Below are 17,659 nucleotides of genomic sequence, written 5' to 3' on the forward strand. Positions count from 1 at the left end.
CTCAATGGTTTGTTTATTATAGGCCACAATATCAAAAAAATTAAATGAAATAAAAATTAATAAATAAAAAAATGTGGAAAAGAATTGTCAATTTTCTATTTTTTTTTTTACTTTTCTAAGTAATATGCTCAGAGAAATAGTAGCCCGAGACAATAGCTCCAACTCTGCCTTTGAAAATAAGTAAAAAATTACAATAGATTTCAAAATATAAGCCCAAGAAAATTTGCAAATTTCCAAAAGAAAAAACTGCAAGTCGAGGCAGCCCGATTTTCAACATAGACGTATTGTCTAGTGGAAATTTTATTCAGTACAATCCCCAGAATCAGAAACACGAAGCTCCCCTTAAGATGTTCAAATCGCCCAACCCTACTATCCCACCTTTTAATCCGTAAAAAACGCAGTCACTTCCCATGACTCTTTGTCCCAACTCTGACACATTCTTTTGTTGGGTGGTGGGTAGGTGCGCGATTCGGCTGATGCAAAATGTCTTTGCGTGTGATGAAATTTTTCCTTTAGAAATTATCATAATGTCTATAAGAGAGAGAGAATGCGTCATGCTCAAAATAGAGGTATAGATGGGGTGGAAGAGAATTTAAGTTATGGCGTGTTATTTTTTGGATGACTAAGTTTTTTGTTTTGTTATCCTTTCCTTGCGTGTTAAGTTTCACAATAATGCAGCTTTGATTTTATTGGTCAAAATGGAAACGTGGGCTAGCTAGTAGCTGCCATTCCATGACCTTCAAAGAGAGAGAACGAGATGTATGATGAGAGAACAAAACAAAGCTACTGTGTGATGGTAATGTTTTTTTGGCATAACTCTCATATGTTGGTATCCTGAAAGAGAGTTGTGAATGCGTGTGATTTCTTTTTTCAAGGGGAGAGTGAAAGATTTTTACCTACATGAGGTAACAAGTTAAGCATTACCTAAAATGACCTTTAAATGGGAATACCTATTTGTTTTGGTATAGGTATTTTGGGGAAATTTTTGTTATTTCAAGGAATAAAAACATGTCTTAAAGATTTTTCACTGGGAAATTTTTGAAAAATATATTAAGAGGGAAAGTTTTTTTTGTTTTTTTTTTTTTTTTAATTTTTCAACAATTATTTTAGTCTTGCAAATAAATATGTACATATACAGTCGAACTTCTCTATATTGTAGCGGCTGGTGACGAACTTTGGCTACGTTATAAAGAATATTCGTTGTAAAGATACTATTCGTGTGTAAACACATATTTATTGAGGGTGGGGCGATTTGAACAATTTAATGGGCGCTTCGCGTTTTTTATTCTTAGGATTGTACTGAACAAAAAAGTCCACTTGACCATTTTTTTTTTTTTTTTTTGGAAATTTGCAATTTTTCTTCGTGTCACATTCTCTAAACTAAAGAAAACTTCCTTTTCATGGTAAAAAATGGAAAGTGTAAAAAATTTACCATTTTCTGTCACTTTTTTTTTTTGATATTTTTGGCCTATAACAAACCATACCATTGAGATTTTCGATCCAATACTACTAAGGCAACAATTGTAGCCATGGCAATAGTTCAGAATTCTCTAGCACATCTCAAAAGCACTGGAACGCTCCTTCAGACAGATTTGGTCTTGCGAAATTGCAAATTTTTCGTGAAAATATTAATAAATTACCAAAATTTGCACTTTCACATGGCCTAAACTGCCTGAAGGAGCGTTCCAATGCTTTTGCGATGTACTACAGAGTTCTTAACTAAACTATTGTCTTGGCTACAATTTTTGTCTTAGTATTGGATCGAAAATCTCAATTATTTGAAAATGTTGCCTTTTTTAGGCTAAGATAATTTTTAGAATTATTTAGTATTATTTTAAAGTTGAAACTTTACCAAGATGTTGAAAATATATGTACTCTTTTGTCACATATTGCAATGCTTCAACACCACACTGCTTCTTCCCCTTCAAATTACGAGAAAAAAATCGGGAAAATAAATATATCAATCAAATTTGTCATCTTCCCAAGTGGCTCAGTAAAGAATTACCAAAAGAAAAATAAATAATGTCGACATAACCGAAAGAAAACTAAACCTAATATTTACAATTATGTCAAAAAGAAACCCTAAAAGAGGAACATGAACCGAACGGACGAACAATCATCACATTGGACGACTCACGCATGTAGTGTAGAGGAAAATGTCTTTCCATGTCATACTAATTAGAGGAAATGTGTAAATATGTGGATGCATCAACTGTCTAAAAAAAGAAAGTGTAAAGAAAAAATTAAGAGGAGGGTGTAAAGTGTAAATTCAATAAAATAAGCGGCCAAGTGTAGACGAGGTGGGGAACGGACTGCTGTCCACTAACAAACAATCAAAAAGTGGTTCACTGGGGGACCAACCAATCAATAGATGCCGCCATAGTTTGTTTTTCAAGCAAATATAAAATGCAGTTGAAAAACATCACATGTGGGGGTCTTTCGTTGAAACAATCGATGGTTTCAAAGACCTTCGAGGCGTGTTTTTATTGTGGATTTTGTTTTTCTTTTCATTCTCTTGATTAATTGCCTTTTTCTATGGGTCGATGCATTTTTTGGAAGGTCTTTGCGGGTAATTTGTTATTGATAATCTAAGTAGGCAATCAATTATTTTTATAAGGTTTCATAGAGCTATTCAAGCCAGGTCTAAATCAAGTGGAAGATTTTAAATAAAAATAATTTCAAGAAAACTTATTCAAAGATGGTATTTTTGGTTTAACTAAGAACCGTTAAATCCCGAATCTTTCAATATCTATAGAGGTTTGAGAGAATACTTCATTTCAAAATCCAGACGAAGAAGTCTGTTATGGATTGTGAATGTGAATATGTATCCAGCAAACAAAATGAACAATTTTGGAGGTGTCACCCTGGTGCAATGTACCTTATTGCGCCCAGAAGTCATATTATGCACACCCGCCATTCACGCTGAAGGTCGTGGCTTCGATTCCCTGGCCAGGCAAAATCCAAAATTTCAACTGTGGCAAAATACCCCTCAATTCCTGAGTATTTCACCCATGTAAAACTTCTCTACAAGTGGTATGTTAAGACACGCCGTTCGGACTCGGCAATAAGCAGTAGGTCCCATATCATTGAGCTAATATGAATCGTGGTGCACTCATTGATATGAGGGAAGTCTCCCTTGTCCCGTATGGATGTTTGTGGAGCAATTATATAGTGCCAACCAGCCATAGTCCATTTTGAAAATTGATCTAATTTCGGAAGTTATTCCTTTCGATAGTTATCGTGCCAACCAGACATTTTTGCTGGTTAACGAAGGTTTTTTAGAGAACTTTTGCCAAGGAGGTACCAGAAGGAATGAACCAATTGAAATTGACTATTTTGGAAGTGTACCTAATTTCAGAAGTCAATTCTAACGTAGGCTTTTTTAAGAGAAGTTTTGCAAAGGAGCACTCGAGCAGCCAAGTCCAACTTAAGGACTTAACGAAAATTTAATTTTTTTGTGAGGAAGGTAAGTTTCCGAAGGTGTTGTCGTATATAGTCTATCTGCGAACTTGATTTATACATGAGCAAAATATTATGACGAGAAAAAATTGACCTTATCGCGTTGGACACCGTAGGATTTTTCAACGCTTTTGGCCCATTATGCCAAGAGGCCTATAGGTACTTGCCCACGAAAATAATTGGATCATTGTAACAAGAATCATAATGACTACCTTTGATGAAAATTTCAAAACGGTACTCAAACAGCCCTTAAACTGAACATGAGCGGGAATTTTGAACCACCCTAGCGGTACCCGAAGCTGTTGTCCGATATACAACTTCTTGAAACTTAATGTACGCTTGAGAGAAATTTTATGATGTGCAAAGGTTGGACCTTTCGATTATCGTGACCACCAGCCACTTTTTTTGGCCAAAGTAAATTTTTGAACCGTTATAGGAACAAGAGGGGTATACACGCTCTCTCTTGTCTTGAACACAAAAATATATCATCTCTGGGAAGTCCATACTTCCCGAGATATAGGCCTTTAAAATTCTAAATTTTCTTTTAAGTTTTAATTTTCTTTTGCAATATCCGGCCTTTGGCCGGAGATTTAAGACTTTCTCCTATGGACAGGGGCAAATCTAGGGAACTTAAAAAAATAATTTATTTTAATTTATAAATTTTTCTCAAATTAGCCGGCCTTCGGCCGGGGATTTAAGACTTTCTCTTATGGACAGGTGCAAGTCTCGGGAACGGGCATAAAATTTTCTTTTAAATTACAATTGTTTTCTAAATAGGGGTCTTTAGACTTTATCCTATGGACAAGAGGGTACGGAAACAAAACTTTATTTTATATTATTATTTTTTCTCTAATTAGCCGGCCCTCGGCTACATATTTTGGGAACTTTAAAGTCCTATATCTCGGGAAGTATGGAAGTATGAAGATGGTGTTCAAGACAACGAGACATACCTGTGGTAAAAATTTCACAAAAAATCGGTTGTGCGAGTGTATTACCGTCTTATGCCCCGTTATATGTGGAAGCATGGATTTGCAAACGAAAAAAAATTATATCGCTGTAAACAGAACCACAAAGAGTAGTAGTACCTTCCATGAAAATGTGAAAGCAATCCTCGAAGACCTCTTAAACTACACTACGTATTGTTCCATATTAACCATCTAAAAATTAATGTACTTTTAAAAAAATTAGGTTGGGCAAAGGCTGGACCAATGTCAGCCAACAACACCTTGAATATTTATTAAGATTGTCGCCGTAGGATTTTTAGAGCTCCTGGACCATTATGTCACGAAGCATATACTTGCCTCAGAAAAACATTATATCGCTATAAACAGGACAACAAGGAGTAGACCTTTTCGGAACTTCATGTAATTCTTAGAAGAAATTTTAGATAGTATAAAGTTTAGCCAAGTCGGATAGTTGATACCGGCAGGTTTTTTTTTCAGAGCTTTAAGTATATTATGTGAGGAAGTATGGACTTGCGCCCGAAAAAAATTGACCATTGTGACATGAGCCGTGAGGACAGCTTGATGCAAAAATAATGCAAAACTATTCGAGACATGCTCTTGACCGAACTTCTGTAAAATTTTGTATGTGAGTTACTGGAAGTAGTGAACTGATATAGCCCATATTTGAACTGGATAAATGTCTGAACAAATTTTGGATCATCTAAGCGAAAAAAATTAGAATTTTTGTGTGGGGAGGTACCGAAAGGACCAATATGGCCCATCTTCGAACTAGATCTATGTTTGGAAAAATATTACGAGTACCAAATTTATGCACCAAATCGATTGATCCGTTTGAGAGTTATTTTGCACTTCAGCCAGCAAGACAGACATACAGAGTGACGGACGGGCAGGAATAAATCTCCTCCAAATTGTCTGAAATGGATTTCATATACACATACTAAGGGTCTAAAACCATTGTTACAACGAGGTACATTTTTGATCATATCAAAGCTTATATATAACCTAGTTAGCCTAAAACCAGAGGGTATAAAAATAAATTTTAATTTTAAATTCAGAATAAGGCTGAATATTTTTCTTGAAGATGAAAATTTTCCATAAGGAAACATTTTATTTTTATGCACTCCGTCTTTAGACTAACGTTCAGAATAAGGCTGATTACATATTTCTACACAAAGATATAAAAATATCACTGTAATTATAAAAAAAACTTTATAGAAAATCCCCACAAAGGGCACTTGAAAACCCTTACAAGGTGGAAATCTAAAAAAAATGGAAATATTTTTATCTCATACCTTTTTGTGATGAAGCTAAGTTAAATCATCAATCATATAGGCGACTCTGGCTCTGCAGATGTGGTGTTGTCTCTCTTGATAGGCGTTGTATAAAGTTTAATGCCCAAATAATAATAATTACAAAAAAAGTTCAATCAAAACTGATAATAAAATTAAAATCCAACCAAAAACGTAAATTAAAACAAAAAATGTCTGTTTATGTATATTTTTTCCATAGGCTGGGCTGTTGGATGGTGGTGGTGGTTGTTGTTGTTGGCTTATAGCTTGATTTTCTTATAGAACAGTAACACATTGAAGTTGTTGTTGTGAATATTGTGATAATTTTTCACTTCACTTAATTTTCAGGGATTCAGTAGCGATTATTTTCTTTAGACTAAATGGTGGTGTCCACAAAACATTGTCTTATCTTCACTTTATGAAATTTTCGATTATTTTGATTAAAGTTAATATTTGTTTTGCTAATCTTATCATTTAATAATGGAATGATAATAATGTTTTTAATTTTCATTTAAGCACACAACACGCTTGTTTTATTAAAATTCAAGTAGATTTAATGTGTTATTCGGCAAAAAATTATAAATAAAAACGACCAAAAGTTAGTCGTTTTTTAGAAAGAGCACTCAATGTCGTTTTTTTCTTGGTTCAAAAAAGCGACCTAATTTTCTTTAGATTTTTTTTATATTATTGTGGTAGATATTTTTTGCTTCTTCACTTGTGTTTTTCTTTTTTCTCTATTAAGAATAGAATACAGAATTTTTTAGTTTCTGTGATATTCCGCGTTGGAGGTTTATAGCGAGCGTCTTGTACGACCGTTCAAGATGTTCTGATTGAATTTAGTTTGGCGCAGTGACTGAATATGAATTTTTACATTGCCGGTTTGGTCGTTTAGTTCAGCGAGAGAGGGCGGCGAGTGTTGTCTCCCAACATGCCATGCACAATAACAGAGAGAATAAAATCATGTATACGTGACATGAACACAATACGCTATGGAAACGGGTATTGTATCGTGACAGTCATTGAGGTATACACAGGGAGAGAATATGCAACAGTGAGAGTTCACAGGAGATGGTTATTGACTGGCAATAAACAGTGATAAAAACAAAACAAAAACATAAACAACAACGACGACATCGCATCATCCACATGTTGGCTCATCGACTGTTGGTCCCAAGGTAAAAAACAATGACCGAATTGTTCCGATTTTTTCGAAAAACGTCAATAATAAGAATGTGTGTTCTGTTTATCTTCGTGGTGCATTTGAATGACCTGTTGTTGTTATTGTTTTGTTTATCCAGATTCGATGCATCAGCATCATCATCAGTTGATAATGAATGAATCCTTTCTGTTTTCACACATATGGTAGGTACACACAAGAACAAAGTACTTGAAATCGCCGCACTTGTCGGTTTCTCTGATATTAATTGCGTTTTAAGTGGATTTGGGTTGCCTGTATCAAATTTCAATGCAGCATCGTGGTTAGTCATGGGGAACACCACCAGCAATAAAAACATTTCATTTTCGATTTTTATGACATTAAGAAAATTAACACAAGGGCGGAAAAGTTCTAGAAAACGTTGGGTTTTTATTAACGAAAATTAGATCCGAATGACAATAAAATCTTAATTAGGAACAATGCCACATAACGCAGTGATTTAATAAATTACATACAGGAACATAAGTTGTGGTGTTTTATGTGAGTACCTGTCATACGGACTATCTCACAGTGCTCTTAACACTGGGTGAATATAACCAACACACCATACCGACTCCCCCGCACAAAAGCACGAGTACCAATTCGTTCACACATATTTGGACGTGATCGCCTCCTCCTGCCTTTCTTTGGGTCAGTTGATAATGCATCTCCACATGCGAACGAAAGTCTTACCCGCGATTTGGATCCAAACCACAGCCGCCGTTGCTCTCACCAGGGAGCCAACACCAACTACCAGACTAGATCCGAGGGCCCACAAGGACCGCGGACAACATTACAATTGGAAATGCATGCCAGCCTCACGGGAGACATCGTACATCAGCCTCCCTTTGCCATTGTTCGTACACTACTCTCCCGAAGGATTGCACTGCGCGGCCTAATATCCTCATCCTTCAGCTAAGAGGGCCCGAGTCAATCATCTTCAGCCAGTTGCAAACCACGCTTCAGAAATAAGAATGCGTCTACCAACACCCCCACACAAAAGCACTTTGGTACTCGTGGTACTCGCTCATACGGTTTTTGACGGGAATACAGCCTCCGGTCAGGCTTAGTAGCGAAGATTACCACCAGTTGTACTTCAAACAGCCTCGGAGTAGTGGCCAGCTGAAAACCACCACCACAGGACCACCAACAATGAACATGATGTCATCACGGACTACACATATGCTCAGCAGGCACTGCGGCAACGGACAACAATACAATTGAATGAGAAGGCCGGAGTCAATCATCCTCGGCCAGTTGCAAACCAAACTTTAGCTTTAACAATGCGTCTACCAACGCCCCCACACAAAAGCACGAGTACCAATTCGCTCATACGGTTTTTGAGGGGATCACCTATTCCTGCCTTTCTTTGAGTCAGTCACCTGGTTGATAATGCAACTCCGCATTCGAGCCAAATCTCTACCCGCGATTTGCATCCAAACCACAGCCACCGCTATGCTCCCACATAGGGGCCAACGTCAACTGCCTAGGTGTACATGGCACCCACTGTACCAGAATATAGCCTCCGGTAGGCTTGGATACAACACAATACCACAAAAAATGAACATACTGTCCTCACGCACTGTACAAAGGGGTCAAAGCCACCGGGGCAACGGACAACACAACAATTTCATCCACCCGGGGAACTGCACGACATCCACAGCGCCGAATCAATACTCCTACACACCAACACGTTTAAATTGCAGAGATGACTATCTGAGAAGATTACCTCCACTAAGTCTAATTCTTCTCCTATCAAACACTTGAAGTGCGAATCTACAAAAACAGTTACGGGTTCGACTGTCTCCAACAGCACTAGTCAAATCCAAATCCGCCCCTCCATAAGTTATACCCAAAACAGCCCTACATCTCGATTCCAGAATAATGGACACACAAGAACATTCTTCGTCCCATAGCAGACTCTGCTGCGGTATGTCATATAGATGCTCCATATATTGCAAAGACAATCAAAAAGCCCACCATATATGTATGTACTTGACTAAGGTGCCGTATGCCATGATCACCAAATTGCCCGACTATATAATCTGATTTTTTATCAGCATTAGCACCGTCTTCTCACTCGGCACCTCAATTCCCGGTTGGTCACTCCAGATCACCACGATACCCATGGCAGGCTTAATCATGATAACCAGGTCATAAGCCTACGCACAGATCTTAAAAGTGGTCGCTAGCTCCCACAGATGGAACCCTGAGGCAGCCTCGCTCCACACCTGCACAAATCGTCTTACTGGATCCCATAACACAAGCCCTTCTTTCACTAAAATAACTAGAACACGGAACAAATTCCTGACACCTGATCTCAGACAACTTAGCGAGCACGATATCCCAAGAAATGAAGTCATATACGCCCTTAACGCCCACAAATATGTCTAGGACATATTTGGCACTTGACATTCTCAGACAATTCTGCACATGCATCCACCGGTCTGATATAGAGACAAACCCTAGTTGTAGCTCTCCTTAAGCCTTGCCACCATAATCCTCTCCACCACTTTTCCAAGCACAGGGAGAAGGCTTATGCCCTATACGAACAAGGATTACTCCTCACTCAATCAGGCGTCTTAACCAGTGCTACAACTCGTGCCAGTTTCCAAGCACGCGGGATTACCCATGACTAATGCAACCACTGTGAACGGACTCAACATACTCAAGCATGATTTTTCACATGGCTTTATACATCATTCCAGTCACCTGGTGATTTTCTACTCCTAATCCGGCAGATACTGCCACACATTCATGACGTTCCAAGACCGGAGGCTCACCCAGTTTCCAAAAAGCGATAGAACTCATTGAGTCTCCGGTCTTGCACCAACATAATCCCTAAGTTTCCCGCACACACCAAGGCAGTCGTCAGATAATATGCAACGCCTGTATGTCAACCTGACGCTCAGACTCACCATACATACCCACACGGAATACTTTTCCCCAGGATTTATCCCAGGTATCCTGTATAAAGCTCTTCCAGTTGTCTTCTTTGCAGCTAGATAGCTAGTTCTTCTACGTCCTACGAGCAGTTAGGAACTCAGCTTTATGTTGAACCAGATCCTCAGTATTGGTTCGTCACGCTCTTCGGAAACGCTTCCTTTACTTGACCTTACTTAACTCTGCCCTAACTTGCTGACCTGGTCATCTAACATCAGTGCCCTATAGTGCGCTAGAGGCATATCTGCCTCCCTGACACAGTTCGCATAATGGTCACAGTTCACATCTCGTTATATCCAACCCCGGAAACGCTTAGTACATTGCGTCCATCGCCGTGTAGTGGCCATAATCTCAATAAGACTATGCTCATTGATTCCCAAATCGTCCAACTCAACTGGTATGCCACCACTGACTGCTGTTTTATTTGAAACCGCCACGCCAATGTCGCTAACACCAGAAGGGTCATAAAGCTATACAAATCTGAGGGCTCATTTAAAAATTTTTAACTCATCGCTAAGACACATTTGCTTGACAAACTAGCTTTTATGCGGCTCTGATGACCAGATGTGTGAGTGGTCATCTTGGAGAACCGCAACGAGGAGTTTGCATTTGAATCTAAACCTAGGATTAGCGAACGACTATTGGAGTAGTACTGCATCCATATCCACAAGATAAGGCTCCAACGACAAGCTGAATCTACAATAAATGGTAACCAACAACACATTTCCCTCCGCCCCTTCCACAGACAGACAAACTCTCCATTGGCTACTTTTAGGAACAGTACAGTCAAAATCACTGCCCAAAAAACGCGTCCGTAAAGATATGTATAATCTAGGAATAAAAAACGCTGCAATAGTAACACTGATATTGAAAGTCAAAGCCATATTTTCATTTCAAGTCAAATAACGACGAGCAGAGGAAAGAGAGACCTAGTGACAACACAGCCCGAATCAACAAAGTTTAATTGTTTTTGCATTTGCATTTCGTTCTGTTTTCTTTTTTCAAAATAAATAATAATGGCGGCTGCCGCTTAAAATTGCAATTACGCAGCTATGTATATACACGAAGCAAAAAATTACCGCACCACCACAATTATGCTTGCTTGAGCCGCATTCGAGTCCGTCCGCCCGGTTATACATATTCAACACAAAAGTAAACCTTTATCCGGTTGTTGCAATTTCTCTTTACTACACCCTGCACACCAAACCCGATGAGTAACCGACTGTAGTTGCTATCATTTGTAACGTGCAAGACGACGGACGACAGGCAGGGGAAAGGGAAAGAAAGCTTTGTTTTGAATTAAGTGGACTTTTGTGAAATGTACAAATTGAGTTCAAAAGGTTTATGACATTTGTTCAGATGCCCATGCAGAGGTGGTGTATAAAGCCTCTTTCTTGTTTTGGGGAAAAGTTTGCAGCGAGCAAATAAAAACAAAGTTTAACTTATTTAATCTGGTAAATAAAATGCAGTCCTTCAGTCTCTACACAATAGCCATATACAAACAGCATTCTGAATTCATATAAAAATATAGTGTAAATATGTAATTTTAAAATTTTCAACATTTGGACCAAAAAAAAGTTGTATAAAATGGACTTTATGTTGATGATATTTACGCCTTTATATAAGGCACCAATATGTTGTCTTATAAAAGCTAACAGATTTTCTCAAAGAAATGGAGCAGGGGACCTTTATAGAAGATCAATATATTTTCTTACAGGCGTTCAATTAATATTCTTGTAGTAGTTCAAAAGTTCTTCTTATAGACGACCAATTGCTCATATTATAGAAGAGCAATGGGTATTTTTATAGAAGACCAATGTCTTCCATGGGTTTTCTTATGGAACATAGTGTCAATTGGTGCAAAGAAAAAAATATGCTCGCGCTGCTTCAAGCGACGTTTGCAAGATCGTCACAGGTGACGAATCATGGATCAATGCGTATGAGCCTAAAACAAAACAGCAATCGACATTGTGGGTTCCTGAAGACAAACCAAATCCAACAATAGTTGTTTGTGGAAGAAGCTCTTCTAAGCAATCGTCGCCTGTTTCTTCAGCAAAACTTGTCATGTGGCGACTGTTCAGCTCAAGCAACGTAGGGCGACCAATTGTGAGTCATACACCACAATTTGTTTGACTGAAGTCTTATGAGAAATTCGAAAAACGAACAAGAGAAGTCTAATCATTGTGCGCCATGTCAATGCGAGTTCTCTCATATTGGCTCAAACCAGCGTTATTTTGACCGCCTAAAACACATGGAATTGGTGGGTCATTCGCCGTACAGCCCTAGATGGACAACCAATGACTTCATTTCATTCCCACACGTCAAGAAAAATACGTGGTTAACGATTTTCGTCGCATTTGAATGCTTTGAAAAACATTAAAAACATTTTGATGATAAATATTCGCGTTTTCATTATTAGGTCAGAAACTTATATATTAGCCCTCGTACCCCTATTTTTCTACAATAATAAAAATAAAACAAAAACATTTATCAAAATTTAAAAATTTGAAACAAAGAACTATTAGTGATACTTTGTGTTAGTTGTTTATAATTCTCATATACATTTTCAAAATAATAACTTTTAGTATAAAGATCACATGTAATATTTCCAAAGTTGGTTAAAGTTGATGTAATCATATTGTTAAAGGATCCAATGACATGATTGGCCCAATACTATGTATTGTCGAAGTGATCATAGATATTGTCAAATGGGAAGCAATTTCAAAAAGCAGTAGTGATAATGATAAGAATTATTACGATGTGCAAAGTTTGGACCTATGCCATTTTGTTGGTAACCGTAGAATTTTTTAAATCTTTTGGATCGTTATGCCTGGAAGAGGGGGCTTGCCCACCAAACACATTATATCATTATATAAACATTTCGAAACCACCCTCAAATACAAACTATTCTTAAGCGAACATTTTGAACTTTTGTGAGACAGGTACCCGAAAATGTTGTCCCGATGTAGGTACCCTTCTTGGAACTTGATGTACGACGTGTGGAAGAAATTCTACGATGAATAAGGTTGCGGCCAAATCAGATTTTCAATTCCTAAGTAATCTTGCATATCAGTTATTTAAGTTGGTTTCGGAAAAGGATTTTTAGAGCTTTTGTTCATTTCTCAGAAAGTATGGATATGCCCCCAAAAATTGTACCCTAACAAAAGAGGCCGCAAGGAGAACCTCCTGTAAAAAATCAAAACGATCCGAGACACTTATGTATCTTGCTCGCTATTTTAGCGAAAAATTTCGAACTTTTGTGCAGGAGGTACCCTAAGGAGTGGGTTCCCATCTTCCAACTAGATTTAATTTCACTGTACTCGAATTCAAGCGGGAGTATTCTTGCGAAAAGGAAAATAATAGCACACAAATCCACTTCATTTCACTCTTAGATAAACTTTTAATCTATTTCGACCATTTGACCCCCTCTCTTATTTTTCAACAATGAGAACTCGGGAGCGATGCAATGTTAAACAAAACAAGTTAAAATGCGTTAAGTTCGGCTGGACCGATCTATTTGTAACCTCCACCATGAAGTACTCTTTTTTCTGTTGTGAAAGTACCTAGCCACAATTTTAGGTGGAGAAGTTACTTGACCACTAGAAACCCTAAATGGTAAATTACAGCTAATTCGGCCAGAAAATGTAGCTAAAACCGTAAAAATACCGGAAAACGGACGGTAGCGTTATATGGGAGCTATATAAAAACGTGGATCTATGTCCATAATTCATGGTGGAGACGTTTCTTGGTAACTGGGAACCGAACCCTAAATGATAAATTATAGCTAATTCGGTCTGAAAGTGTACCTAAAAACATCAAAATATCTGAAATCGGGCGGTACCGTTAAATGGGGGGCTGTAGCCAAACGTAGACCCATGACCATAATTTTTGTTGGAGAAGTTTCTTGATCACTGAGAACCCCAAATGCCAAAGTATAGCTAATTCGGCCAGAATATTTAGCTAAAAACGTCAAGATACCGGAAATTGGGCGGTACCGTTATATGGGGGCTATAAGAAAACGTGGACCTATGTCCAAAATTTTTGGTGCAGAAGTTTCTTGGTCACTGGGAAACCTTAATGTCAAATTAAAGCCATTTCTGTCTGAAAATGTGGCTAAAAACATCAAAATATCTGAAATCGGGTGGCACCGTTATATGGGGGCTATTCCAAAATGTGGACCGATATAATCCATCTTCGAACTTGATCTAGGTTCAGACCAAAAACACATGTGTACAAAATTTCAGCCGCGTGAACCTAAGTCGACATAGAAGTTTACCCCGATCAAGAATGTATACATACTTCTTTATAGGGCCGCAAATGATTATTTCGATGAGTTAAGCTAGGGTCACACTAGGCAAATATTTGCTCTAGCGACCGGCAGTGTGTGCTTACTGAGAGCAAATGAGCGTAAATAATGCGTTGAAATGTATGCTCACTTGCTCTCAGTAAAGACACAATCCCTGTCGCTGCAGCAAATATTTGCCTAGTGTGACCCTAGCTTTACAAACGGAATGACAAACTTAATGTACCCTCCATATTATGGTGGGGGTATAAAAAGTAAACGTCTAGTAACATTCGTATGTTTCTAGTACTCCCACTCGCGAGTAAAATCGAGCAAATTGACTCTCTGGTTTGGACAAAATATTACGAAAACAAAATCGGTTAATCCATTCGAAATTTTTCGTGCTCTCCAGCTGGACAGGCGAACGGACTGGCAAAATCGACTTTAAATTGTCTGAAACGGACTTCATCCAAGCATATGTGGGGTCTAAATCCATTTTTTTGATGAGCCAAATTTTTACCGTATCATACCCTCAATAAAAATGTCCTTGTTGTAGGTACAATATTACATACCTAATCTTATAATATATTTACACAGTTAGCTGTGCGAATATTTTCAGATCAGTCCTATTTTCCCCTGTGTGCACTAAATGATATCATTCTTAGAGGAGACCAATTGGTCTTATATCTCATTTGTCTTCTTAATGAAGACCAATAGGTCTTGTTTTGTCATCCAATTGGTCCTTTTATAGAAGGCTAATTGTTGGTCTTCTTCTAGTGGTTTTCTTAAATCTTGGTATTCTTTATTATTATTTATATATTCTCCTTGTAGTAAACCAATAGGTCGAACTTTAGACCAAGGTCTTCTAATAGACTTTCAATAGGACTACTTACAGACCAAAAAAACCAAAGTTATTCCATAGAAAAGTACATTTCCTTTAAAAGACTTTATTACAGATGTCCTACAAACCATTATTTTTTAATAGACAATTAATAGGATTTTGGAAAACAAAAGTAAAGGAGAACATCTTTAGTTACAGCCTCCAAAATAAATATGATTTTGGCATTCAAAACAATTCTTTCAAGGTTACCAAAGCATATTCTTCCGCACCACTAAACAACAACAACCAAAATACAATTGGACAAAAATCAAATATTTCTCAACACTTGCTCTTATTTCGATTCTTAATAATTCGCTCATTAGCCCTCATAAAATCCCCCCAAACAAATAAAGAAGAAGACATCATACAAAATTGTGAAACATTTTTTGTGGTTGTTTGTTTTGAAATTGGAGAGTGTGTATTCGAAATTCGTCGTTGGTATTAACAAAAAACATTGCCCTGGTGGCTATGTAAAAAATAAAAACAAACAACAATAACAACTACAACCGGCCTTATTATGACAAAAAAAGTTGTTTTTCTTGTTTGTTATTTTGATTTTTCAAATAAAAAAAAATGAAAATTGTATCTGCTGATGTTTTTGTTTTGAAAATGTGTAGGTACATGAGTACCTGACAATGACTACCTACATATGAAAGTATCTAAAAAATATTATAGTGAATTGTTAACTACGCCACAAAATTAAACTCCGCACTATTTGTATGCATACCGGATTAGTGCATCATCATATTGTGCACAAAATTAAGCCGCCGGTGTACATGCATTTGGATATTCAACATTACTATGAAAGTGTCTATTGGACCCATATTACTAGAGTTGTCACTTAACTAGTTTCAAGCGTTTAGTTTTAGCGTGAAACAGTATTTTGTCGCCCGAGCTAGAACAAATTAATGCCGGGTTTTGAAAAGCATGCACCAAAAATGGTCGTCGAACGTAAAGGAAAATTCAATTTTATTTTTTGAAATTTTGTCTGTAAAGGCGAAGATCATTTTTAATGATTTTTATTAATTTTCTCGTTTAGAGTTAAGCTTGATGATCGAAAATTTTTTGCAAGTAAAAAATGAAAGCCAAGGACTCGATTTTATTATTTTTCGCCACTCTCGAAATGAGTAGGCCCTTTTTGTAACCAAACAAGGTTCTGAATCTGGCAAATCTCCTAATAGAGTTATATTCTGTAACTAATATCTATGAAAATTGATTGTAATCCAATTATCGTAACCTAAAAAATATCATAAAAACATGTAAAAAGTATCAGCCGACTTTGCCAGCAGAGACATTCATCTATGGACAGATGGACGTATGAATTTGCCGACATAATGCCCGTAATTTCTACGCGTAGTTATCTATGAGTTCATAGGTATCCCCCGTGTAAGCAAAATGTCAATCCATAGGTAACGTTACCGGGTCGAAAACGGCCGTGTTACTTACACCAAGGACTTTGCCTGGTTGATCGTTGCCAATGTGTTAAAAATTGTAAAACACTTATATGTGGCAATGTTTTTACGAAATCATGAATGAAAATCACCAATGTTACCACATGCTTTCAAAATTTACACGCCTCGTTAAATGGCACGTAGAAATTACCAAACGCATAGGTAAAGATAACTAATAGGTAGCTACCTACCCGGTTACCTAGGGCTAGAAATTACGGGCATAAATATCGAATATTCTGGGATATTTATCTCAACGATTTGGGCGTTCCGAATATATGCAGACATTTTGCTAGTAAATTTGATTTGGTTTTAAGCCCAAAAGTGTTAAGCTGAGCGGGAGGATATACCTGAAGGAATGGACCGACGACATAGTCCATTTTGGAAGTGGAACTAATTTCGAAAGTCATTTCTTTCGATAGTTTCCGTGCCAACCAGCCATTTTAGTTTGTCACAGTAGGATTTTTACAGCTTTTGGGTCATTATATCGACAAGATTCCTTAAACTGAACATAGGCGAAGATTTTTGTGAGCTATATGCGAACTTGATTCAAGTTTGAGATAAATATTTCGATACGCAAAGGTTGGACCAATGTAAGTCACTCTTAATCGGCCATTTTTGTTTTTTAAAGCTTCGGCCAGAAGGTTTTTAAAGCTTTTTGGCCATTATGTGAGGATGCATGGACTTGCACACTAAAAATATAATATCACCGTAAACAGGACTACTTGGAGTACGTTCATTAAAAATTTCAAAACGGCCCTCAAACAGTGATTAGACTTTTCTAAAGCGATAATTTGAACTTTTGTGTATGGGGTACGGCGTGCACAGCTTCCCGTTTTCAGTCATTTTAGTAGGTGCCAGCAGGGTTTGGGTCATTATCTGTGGAAGATTGAACTTTCCCCCAGAAGCGGCATGGTCGCCATACCCACAAATTTTCAAAACTATCCGTCAAATTTATGTTTGAGAATAATGAAAAGTATTTGAAGAAGATCTGTTCTATGTCTGGAAGAAATATTGCGATATGCAAAGTTTGGACCAAATCGGATCAAACATTTAATTCAAAATTGTTAAAACTTTTATGGGGGAGGTAGCCGTTGACTGTTTTGGTCCATCGTTGGACTGTTTTGATAAATTTTCGAACTTTATTATATGTATTACGAGGGCCCAACTTTGCACCAAATCGGTTGATCCGTTCGAG

General features: G+C 37.5%; 1 protein-coding gene across 6 annotated transcripts in view; it reads right to left on the reverse strand.

Moving 5' to 3' along the window:
- Positions 1-17,659, reverse strand: part of larp (La related protein) — a 101,741-nt gene that overhangs the window by 12,800 nt on the left and 71,282 nt on the right. Inside the window, exon 1 of one of the 6 annotated variants that reach the window (XM_073959939.1) lies at positions 5,717-6,704. The exons of the other annotated variants lie outside the window; for them this stretch is intronic. The gene's annotated coding sequence lies outside the window, so the exon portion shown is untranslated. Of the gene's footprint in view, positions 1-5,716; positions 6,705-17,659 lie in introns of those variants that run through there. 6 annotated transcript variants of the gene reach the window in all.

Source organism: Musca autumnalis, unplaced genomic scaffold, assembly GCF_047663935.1.
Source record: "Musca autumnalis isolate F117 unplaced genomic scaffold, ASM4766393v1 scaffold_1, whole genome shotgun sequence".
Lineage (NCBI taxonomy): Eukaryota > Metazoa > Arthropoda > Insecta > Diptera > Muscidae > Musca > Musca autumnalis.